This window comes from Typopeltis vanoorti, chromosome 4 (assembly GCF_054136105.1).
Source record: "Typopeltis vanoorti isolate ZY-2024b chromosome 4, IOZ_Tvanoo_1.0, whole genome shotgun sequence".
Lineage (NCBI taxonomy): Eukaryota > Metazoa > Arthropoda > Arachnida > Uropygi > Thelyphonidae > Typopeltis > Typopeltis vanoorti.
In genome coordinates, this window is record NC_143552.1 from 102,616,188 (window position 1) to 102,626,210 (window position 10,023).

The following is a 10,023-nucleotide window of genomic DNA, read 5'->3' on the forward strand; positions in this document are numbered from 1 at the left end:
AGCTGCACTTTTAGCAGTTTGTCTATTTTGAAATAAAAATCGTAGATTTCGAAGGAAATATCTGCTGACATCTTTTAAGATATACTAAAGGTACAGGGGAAAAAAGGTTATGATGACATTTTTCGACAATTAAACGATGATCCTAACCACATTCCGAGGTAGGCTTTTGAGGAAAGGATACTATGATCCGTTTTTTCTTTTCTTTTTTCTTTTACCGCAGTTAAGAGAAAGAGAGAGACAGAGCAATGAACATGTTAAATCAATTAACTGATCCTTTACACAGTCTCTTTGTGCAGTCAATGTGTACTTATTAATGCGGCTTTTGGAAGTGATTAGAACTTGCTAGTAATTATTCACTGTGTGTGGTCACTAGTAGATTGTACCGTAGCAATTTGTCCCTTGTCAACTTGCGACTGTCAACGGCGATGCATAATATTATCATCTGCTATGCGGTCTTTGAGGATGCCACAACAGGCAAAATTGATTCCTGAGGAAATGGACGATGTGAAACCATGTGTGTGTGTGTGTGTGTGTGCGTGCGAGAGAGAGAGAGAGAGAGAATCTTTGTAGGTGTATTTACACAATCTGTGTCTTTCATTTATACCTTTATCATTCCCATTTTTAATGCATACTTCCTGTACAAACGTAGCATGTTCTCTTGACCTTTTTAAAGAATTGATCACTTGAAATCAGTACGTTTCGTTCTTCATTCGCAATTGCAGTCGCATTCCGAGCTCACTAATCATACGAAATCGCCCACAGTTTCTGGCGGTCCATTAGAATCACTGACGGTGATAAAATTAGTCACGAAACAGGAACACAGCACTGTTTCCCTGTGTCCGTTACTCCTATCTTAATTGCATGTATAGCAACGAACCCCATAGATAACATTCCAGAGAGAGAACCCACGTCGAATTTCCTATAAACAGCGGAAAGTTACGGCCACGAGATGGATGACTTCAATCACACCATAGTGTAGCATTAATCGCAAACATTGACGCAGCAGCTGGAATAACAGATCTTCATACGTGTCAACAGGAGTCTTTTGCACTGTCTCTTAGCAACAGTAGCGAGGTGTAAGTGTTTTCCTTTTCCACCTGGCAGTTGCACTTAACACCTGGCAGCTACTTTATTCCTTAAGTGATGCCCATCAACCAGACTACGATTCCATCTGCGGTTTGTTTTAAATTTTTCCATTACTCGTTCTTCGCCAAATTTCGACACCGTGTTTTCGCTTGCACGTACGTCTGATTTCTGTAAATCTCTTGTTTACTAAACTTAAATCGTTTCTCTGTGATTCATCTTTCTGCTAGGTGGGTTGAAGAATTTAGTTTCTTTTTTTTTTTTTTTTTGTTAAAAAAAAAAAAAGGAACTCTTGTGAAACACTGTGAAGGATGAAAATAACGCAACAACTCGGCTAATGTCAGCTTATGGTAGGATTAGGTCTCGATCTCATGTTAATCCATGACAGAGGTCTAGATAATCCGTATGATCTAATATATCGTTTATGAGTACCTTCTGTGGGATTATTATTAATCTTATAATGCTTTTGGTTGGCAAATACTCGTGTGTGTGTGTGTGTGTGTGGCAATGTTTTTGTTGGCGGAGTTCGACGGGTTACTCTTTAGCCAGTTTCTTTTGAGAGTTCTTTTTCCTTCTGTTTGCCCTTCAACAGACTAATTGATGTTCGGATCCTCTTGCTCGTTAAACCGATAGATGAAACTTTGTCTTGATATTTATCTTGAAAATTTGTGCTAATTAAATATCAAATTTGAACCTTGACTAAAATTGATGTATCCTTCTCACATTTGTGATTATAATTTGATCCTTCTTTTTCAAGAAAATACCGGTGTTATTAAAATTTATTCTCCAATCTTCAAAGAAACAGTTTTCTAAAGATAACTTAGTAGGGCCATTCATAATAAGAGAAATAGAAAACAGTGTGTTTCCTTTAATAATTTTATTGCTTAGAAAAATAATGCTTAAGCACAGTCTTCGAGCACTTTTGACTAACATAAAGTGGAGTTTATTGCATGTACTGTATTCAGTTAGGCGCTGATTTTTCTTTACTTCCACATGCTGAACTCACAGTAAAGGTCAGAAGGCAACTTCTATAGAACAGCGCTTGAGTGAATGAAGACAGCAAACAATAAATTTCAGTGATTTATCCACATGAAATATCCCATTATTTAGCACTGCTTACATACTGTTAATCAACGGAATGCTGTATACTAATATTTAATGTTGCAGAAGTATTATATGGATAAGTTTAATGCTCATAGTCTATCTCTCTCTCTCTCTCTCTCTCTCTCTCTCTCTCTCTGTCAATTCATTTATATCTGTACCCATTTTTTTTACCTGTACCCATTTTATCGCTCTTTCTATTACAACATTCTCACATTTGCATTCGTTAATTGCTTCTTTTTGCTGTCGACTTGACGCGTTTGGTATGAGTTCAAGTGCATCTTAAGAGTGATTCACTCTTAAAAGTCATTTTATCTTGTGAACTGCAATGTTTTCTACTACAGGGAAGACTTTTCCATGAAATATTCAGTTTTGAACTAAACATAGGAATGTTTAAATATATTTATTATTATTTTATATTATGAATATAGCTATCTAAAAGTGTTAAAGTACTTAACTATTTCTTCTTGTTTATCCGATATATACGACTCGGTATAGTAAATTATATATATATATATAATTGGCTTAATGTGTTATCCTATATCGTCTCTCATCCGATGCTCATTTTTCATCAACATCAAAAGAAGTTCTGTATTTGTCGCTAAATCGATAATCGAAAAAAAAAATATTATTTAACCACCTTTCTGCTGGAACAAGTAGAGCAAGAAAAGAACTGTCTGGAAAGTCCATCTACTAATTTGTGCCTGTCAAACTGAACGAAAGATGTTCGGGCACTCAGTTGTCCATTAACGAATAGACCTGAACACACAGCACAAATGAACCATAAAAGGATGAGCAATTGGAATGAAAGACAGAGAGAGAAGGGTAAAAATAAAGTAAAACATTTCTATGAGTTGTACTTAAAATACTTTACAACAATCAATGAGAGCAAAGTATATTGTACCAATTATATGCAAAAATAAGAAGATAATTCACTCAATTATCTTGAGTAAAGGAAGTATGCCGTATACATCATTACAGTTATGTTTGCCATGTTTAAATAATCCTTTGAGATATCTAGATATTAACTACTTCAACATTTACGATCGCTGTCTGGCATCGTCGAACTATAATCATCAATCACCACCTCTAAAGGTTTCTAACAATATCGAACTATTTCTTTGTCTAACAGTGAGAGAATCATTTTATCATAATTTACCATGTCTTAAGTAAATCATCTTTAACATTAAGGCACAACTCGAGTGTAGTTCACTCCTATCATAAAATCGATTAGTCTATTTTCTGAATGGATTTATTCAATACGTGAAAAGCCTTCTGATATTAAGGTTTTCACTCCCAAAAGGACAGAACAGTTGCACGGAATCTATTTCGAAGAATTATTGTTCGTTTTAGTACGAATAAGAACTATAGTGGTCATAAACGTGATTAAATTAACATCGCAAATCTTGCTTTCCGGACAACGGAATTTAACTTAAAGATGCTGAAATAAACAATTAAGGGCTGTATTATGGGGTTGCTTTATGTAGATAATAGTACTGCTCAAAAGGAATTATGACGAAAGCCGATAAAATTATAACTGCAACGTCTAATCATAATAGAAAATCTGCATTTTTAGGGACACAAAACAAACATAAGATCGATATACGTATGCTAGAGCTTCGGCGCGCGTGACATGAGGGAATAAGGACTATTTTATTCTTAAAAAGCTCTCTCCGTATATATTTGTTTCATAAGTCGAATTCTAATGCAGAGCGTTTTGAAGTAGTGATCTTACAATTACTGAGAATCGCCTATTTCATTGTTGACAACGTAAATCTCAAGTATGACGTTTGAATTAGGCATTTTATTGTTGGACATAACAGAATAATATCATGCTCACCTTAGTCACCCATCAAATAAAGCTTGATAGTTGATTAATTGTCCAAACAACCGCGCTATTTTATTATATTGGGAGGTGTGGGCTACTTATGTGTGTATATAGCCGAGAAGTTTTGTTTATGGAGAAAAAAAGTTTAGAATTCCAAGCAGAACTTCACTAGAATATCCTCAGACTGACTAGTTCATATATAGCTTCTGTTCTATTTTCACTAAAATAAATAGAATACCTGAATTCAAGAACTGGAGAATATATCTTCTTACATGATATAAGAAGACCCTTCAATGAATTGTGTAAAGAGATTTGAGAATTCAGTTTTAAAAAATATATAGTTTTATTTAAAATAAAATTAGAATAAACGTTATATTCCAACTATTTCTTTAATTTTTCCTATTATTTTAAAATAAAAAATGAAATTTAGAAATACATATTTTATTTATTTATATAATTTTAATATAATATTTATAGTACTGGAATCGAAAAAACGTTTCTTTTCGAAATATTGCAATGATAGCTTTAATTAAATTTGGATTTCCGTTCGAAGTTAGTATTTAAAGAGAAGCTGATGACGTTTCTAACACAAGGATACCACGCCTTTTTGTATAATCCTTCATTGTATTCATTGCATAATAAATTATATCCAAGGATGGCCTTAAGTCAAGCGGCTGTGTGCTGTGTGATAAATTAAGAAATTTAAAATTTCATAAACTTTTGGAAAATTCTGCTGAATACAAGGTAAGAAATCTTCATAATTAGCTTATTGTTTTGTAAATTTATAAGCAATAAATATATTAATTAATGCTTAATCTAGTTTAATAGCATACAATCCCGGTACAATTTGATGGGCCCCTAATTTAAGATAATTCAATCTTAAATTAGGGGCCCACCAAAATAATCCCACTTTGCCCCGAATTTGCTAGGCTATATGCTAATTCATTTCGTAATGAAATTTAAAGTATATCACATTATATATTCATTTATTCTCACATCATGATGACATTTATGTCATCATGATGTGAGAATAAATTATGATGTGATAATAAATTATTGTAGCTAAAACATTTAATAGCAGTGACGCCAACCTCATAGAGCACTCTTCTCCTCATAGAACAAAGTTACATCCTGGGGAAAAATGTGCTTCTGCACTAAATTAAATTAGAGACACTAATATGATAAACAACTTCTTCCCTGAATTGAGCTAACTCCCTGAAAATTCTCGACACTAAGAAGCCTGAGGTAATCAAGAAACTCAATAATGCAACTTAGGTTTTAAGACTTTTCTGCACATTACAATGGGGAAGCGCTTAAAGTCTTTTAAGATAAAAGGATTGCCGTGAAACAAATAGGACCTATTTATCTATCTATCACAAACATTTCATGGAAATTCTGGTGTTGTCCTTTTCAAATGTGAAATAACACGTTTCGAAAGATTATCAAGCAATAATAGCGCTTGTGTACAATCCTTTTGTTGCTATGAATACAGATTGGTCACTCTTCAAAGATTAAACAAACCAACATCAAAGAAAAACGATCTGAAATAGTGACATCGTTAAAATTACAGAAAGGTACTCAAAATGTCTGACAAGCTAAAGAGAAGTGAAATAAACTCCAGGATTGATTGAAAAACAACTAGCCTAGAAGTAACCGAAAACAAATAAGGAAAAGTTACCGCTTTACTGTCTGTCTACATCGGGACTGGCCATCTACTGAATACTTAAGTGGGTTATAGCAAAGAATTACAAATAGTGCCTTGCGAAAGAGGAGGAAAATGTGCAGAAACTTGGATGGGAGAATAAAGGAGGATCAAACGTCTGCAGATTCGACCCGGAGTAATCCTTCATCCTTGGATTAGTGAAGAGATCAGATTCCAAGGAATCAGAGCCACGTGACTAGATAACGTTACTGACAGACCTGAAAAACTTCTCAAATATCAACTTCTCATTCTTTCCTTCTTCATCAAGCTTAAAGAAAAGTAAAAAGAAGTAACAACTTCTGCAGTAGGTAAGTTCTTTTATGACTGGAAACAAATTTGTGAGGAAAGTCTCCTTTTTTTTCAGAATCTACTTTTCTCAAACTTGGTAATTGCATGTGGCTGTTATTCAAGCTTGAAAGCTGCAATTTTCATGCATGTAACTGACATACTTGAAACAAAATTATGTACATAGTAAATATACGCAAAACAAAACGATGTCGCTATACAATAATGCACCTTTCTTATAATAGTATGGAATGCTTTTTATTGTCATACTCATATTATTAAATACACATTACTATTCTTGAAAGCGTATATGTGATATGTTTAATGGTATATTTTTCATAATATATCTTGCTTCTCTATTGCTTTTGAATTATCCAAAAAAAAGTTTGAAAGCTGTCATTTTCTCCAACTTCATAAATATAGGCATAAAATTAATTTTATTTGAAATTTGATTCAATAAATTACTTTTTAAAGTAACTGAATGCTATTTCCTTTCTATGATTTACTTAAATATGAAATAAAATTTTAATCTGGTAATTATTGTATTTTATTGTTCATCTTTCTTTAAAAGTAATTGACTCACAAATGAAACTTCAAAAAAAAAAAGTTTCTGCTGAAAAGATTTTTTACATGCATGGTTTATCCGCCGCCTTCGAGGAAGGAAATCGTGCACAGCAAGGACAATTAAGGCATCTGATGGTGCACTTTTAACAACCGAGAAGGATATCCTCCACAGATGGAGGGAATACTTTGAGAGCCTTTTTAACCCGGGTGGCCCAGAAGTTGTGGACATCCAATAGGTGCAGATAGGAGCGATGACTAGTCTCACAGCAGAAGAGGTCCATTTAGCAATAAAATCGCTAAAATCGGGCAAGGCTGCTGGTGATGATGAAATTCGACCCGAAATGCTAAAAGCCTTAAATCGAGACGGTGTTATCTGCTGACTCGAGTGTGTCAGGCTGCTTGGATATCTGGGCGAGCACCAAAGCAATGGCAGACAGGCATAATAATACCAGCCTTCAAGAAGGGAGACCAGTGAGATTGCAGCAACTATCGTGGCATCTCTCTGCTCAGCCTGCCTGGGAAAGTATATGCTAGGTGCTTGGAAACAAGGTGCAGGAGCATAGTTGAGTCAAAGTTCCAGGAAGAACAATGTGGCTTTCGTCCTGGTAGAAGCACAACTGACAAATCTTCACTTTAAAGCAAGTCTTTGAGAAATCTTGGGAATATGCCAAGAATGTCTACACATGTTTTGTGGACTTGAAGAATTCATATGACAGGGTTCCTCGGGGTAAGCTTTGGCAAGTAGCACAGGAGCATGGAGTGAATGACTAACTATTAGCTGCCATGAAGTCCCTGTATGAATGCCCGGAATTTTGTGTCAGGGTAAACAGTACGAAGTCTGAACCTTTCCCAGTCTCCGTTGGCCTCCGCCAAGGATACGTTCTGTCACCCCTCCTTTTCATAATATTTATGGACTGGATTGATAGGCACAACCGATGCAGTGTGTGTGTGTAAGAATTGGAAGATGTAGCATTGGACGTCTGCTTCTTGCAGATGACCTACTTCTGCTTAGCTCTTCCACAGATGACCTCCAGCGGACCCTGGATAGGTTTGTAGCTGTTTGTACAGAAGCCGGAATGAAGATCAGTATGGCCAAAACTGAAACATTTGTGTCTCAAGACAACTATCTCAGTGCACTCTACATGTGAGTGGAGTCCCACTGAGGCAGGTGGAGAAGTTTAAATACCTTGGGTCCATATTCACGAGTGATGGAAAGTGGGAAGTAGAGCTAGATACTCGGATTAGCTCAGCAAGCGCAATATTGCGGGTGCTTGGCCGTTCGATAGTATTGAAGCGTGAGTTAAGCCAGAAGGCAAAGCTGGCTGTCTTCAATACAGTCTATGTCCCCATCCTCACCTATTGTCATGAGAGTTGAGTAATGACCGAAAGAATGCGGACGCAAATCCAAGCGGCTGAAATGAGATTCCTTCGAGGGGTGGCGGGGCTGACAAGACTCGACAGAGTCAGAAGCTCTGTAATTCGGGAAACCCTCAGTGCTCAACCGTTGCTTCTCCGTGTTGAGAGATCACAGTTACGTTGATACGGGCACCTGGTCAGAATGCCACAAGAGAGGCTCCTCCAGCAGGTCCTCTTTGCCAAGCCAGAGGGTGGGAGGCCACTTTACACTTGCGGTTAGTAGTTTATTTTTCTTTTCTGAATTACATGTAGGCATAATACTTTGCCCGATTACCCAATAAACGTGATTAAAGGGCCTGTCATTTCTGTTGAGGCCCGAAAAAGAGTCTCAAATAAGTATCAATGCCTCTAGACTCCAAATAACCACAATTCACCGCAAACATAGTTGAAATGAATGTAGCATGCTCCTTTAACGATTTTTACCATTATTAGATCGTCAACTAATTCATCATATTTCACTCAATGCTTAAAACATTCTGTCTATGGTTTAACAAGAGCCAAATGTTTTTTTTTCCTTTAGTCTACAATGTTTCACGAGCATTATATCCGTATTTCTTGGTTTTACTTTACTACAGGCAATCGCTGCACTCACTTACCTCGGCAACAGTGATGATAAAGGGGGAGGGGAATACCATATATTACGTCTGTATTTAAAAATTTTTCTTTAAACTAGGAGGAATTGGGGTTCCACGGGTACGTCGTGTTATTTCAAAAAACACAAGGAGGTGAAATTTTCCACATGTAAGCTTAAGGATCAGAAAATGCATTTCGTCCTGCGAAACCACGGTGTATGAAAGCATCTCAAGGATGAGCTTGATGATGATGCGCATGACACTTTGCAGGAGGGTGTGCCAAACAACTGCCACCATGTGAGGCAAAGTGGTTAATGCAGCTACCACACTCCAACGAATATTTAACATTTCTTGTAGACTTAAAAGTGGACAGATGAAGTTGGCACATCTCCCAACAGCTTGTTCCACTTAGTTATAGGATAACATCGATGTTGCTGTGCTTTAACCATTTCAGAGTTCTCATCGGAAATGCGACACGTTTCGCCACGTTATCTACTGTCGGTGACAGGAATAGATACTCATTTTCTTGGATATAGAGCGAAAATTCAGAAAGCTGATCTCTAGCACTATGGGAATGACCCCAAAACTTTGAGTAATTCTATTTTTAATAACCTTTCAGCATAAGATGGCCAAAAATGGAAAAATAAATAAATCTTTAACCATTTGTGATAAATTTATTTTATTATTGAAGTAAATCAGCAATGAAATAGCTAATAAACCAGGAAATGCGGATACATCTAAACTAGGAAAATAATACTATTCTGTACATAAAGCTATGATTCGCTAAAAAAATGATATGAATAAATATTGTTGATAATCCAATTTCATAATAAAAGAGAGAAGAAACAAGTGTGCAAAAACAGTCGTCGATTTTATTCACCCAAGTTGATTGAATCAAAACTATAGAAAGTAGAGTTTTATAATTTTAAAAAAAAATTATCTTTCTTAAAAATATCTAGAATCTTTTATGAATAAGTATAGAAATAATCTGGATACGGTTTGCTTAATTTTCACTTTAAAATTATCATAAAAATCATAATCATTCTGACATGCCTCAACAAATTTTAGAAAGAATTGCAAATAATGAACTTAAAGAAATTCCGTCTAGTTAAGGGCTTGGAGGGGATTAAAACATGCTCAGAGATGATGAATAACTAAACGAATCTAATAGGTTCAATCCATTTTTTCACACTACGATGTAGGAGATTGACTACAAGTTAGAAGTTGCTGGAGAGTTTACAACAACACTCTCATTCACGAGAGAAAAATAATAATTATAATGATGCGCAAAATAGCTACTTTCAAATTGCCGATAGTCTCATTCTTGGCCACCGCTTGGCTCTATTCTGTTATATGTGAAAATATTAACTAGAATTATTTACCAAGGATATAACTCAAGTGTATTTTACGAGTAGTCTGTATTAAAATCTCTCTCTCCTTACCTTTCATCGTCTACTTTTAACTCTATTTTT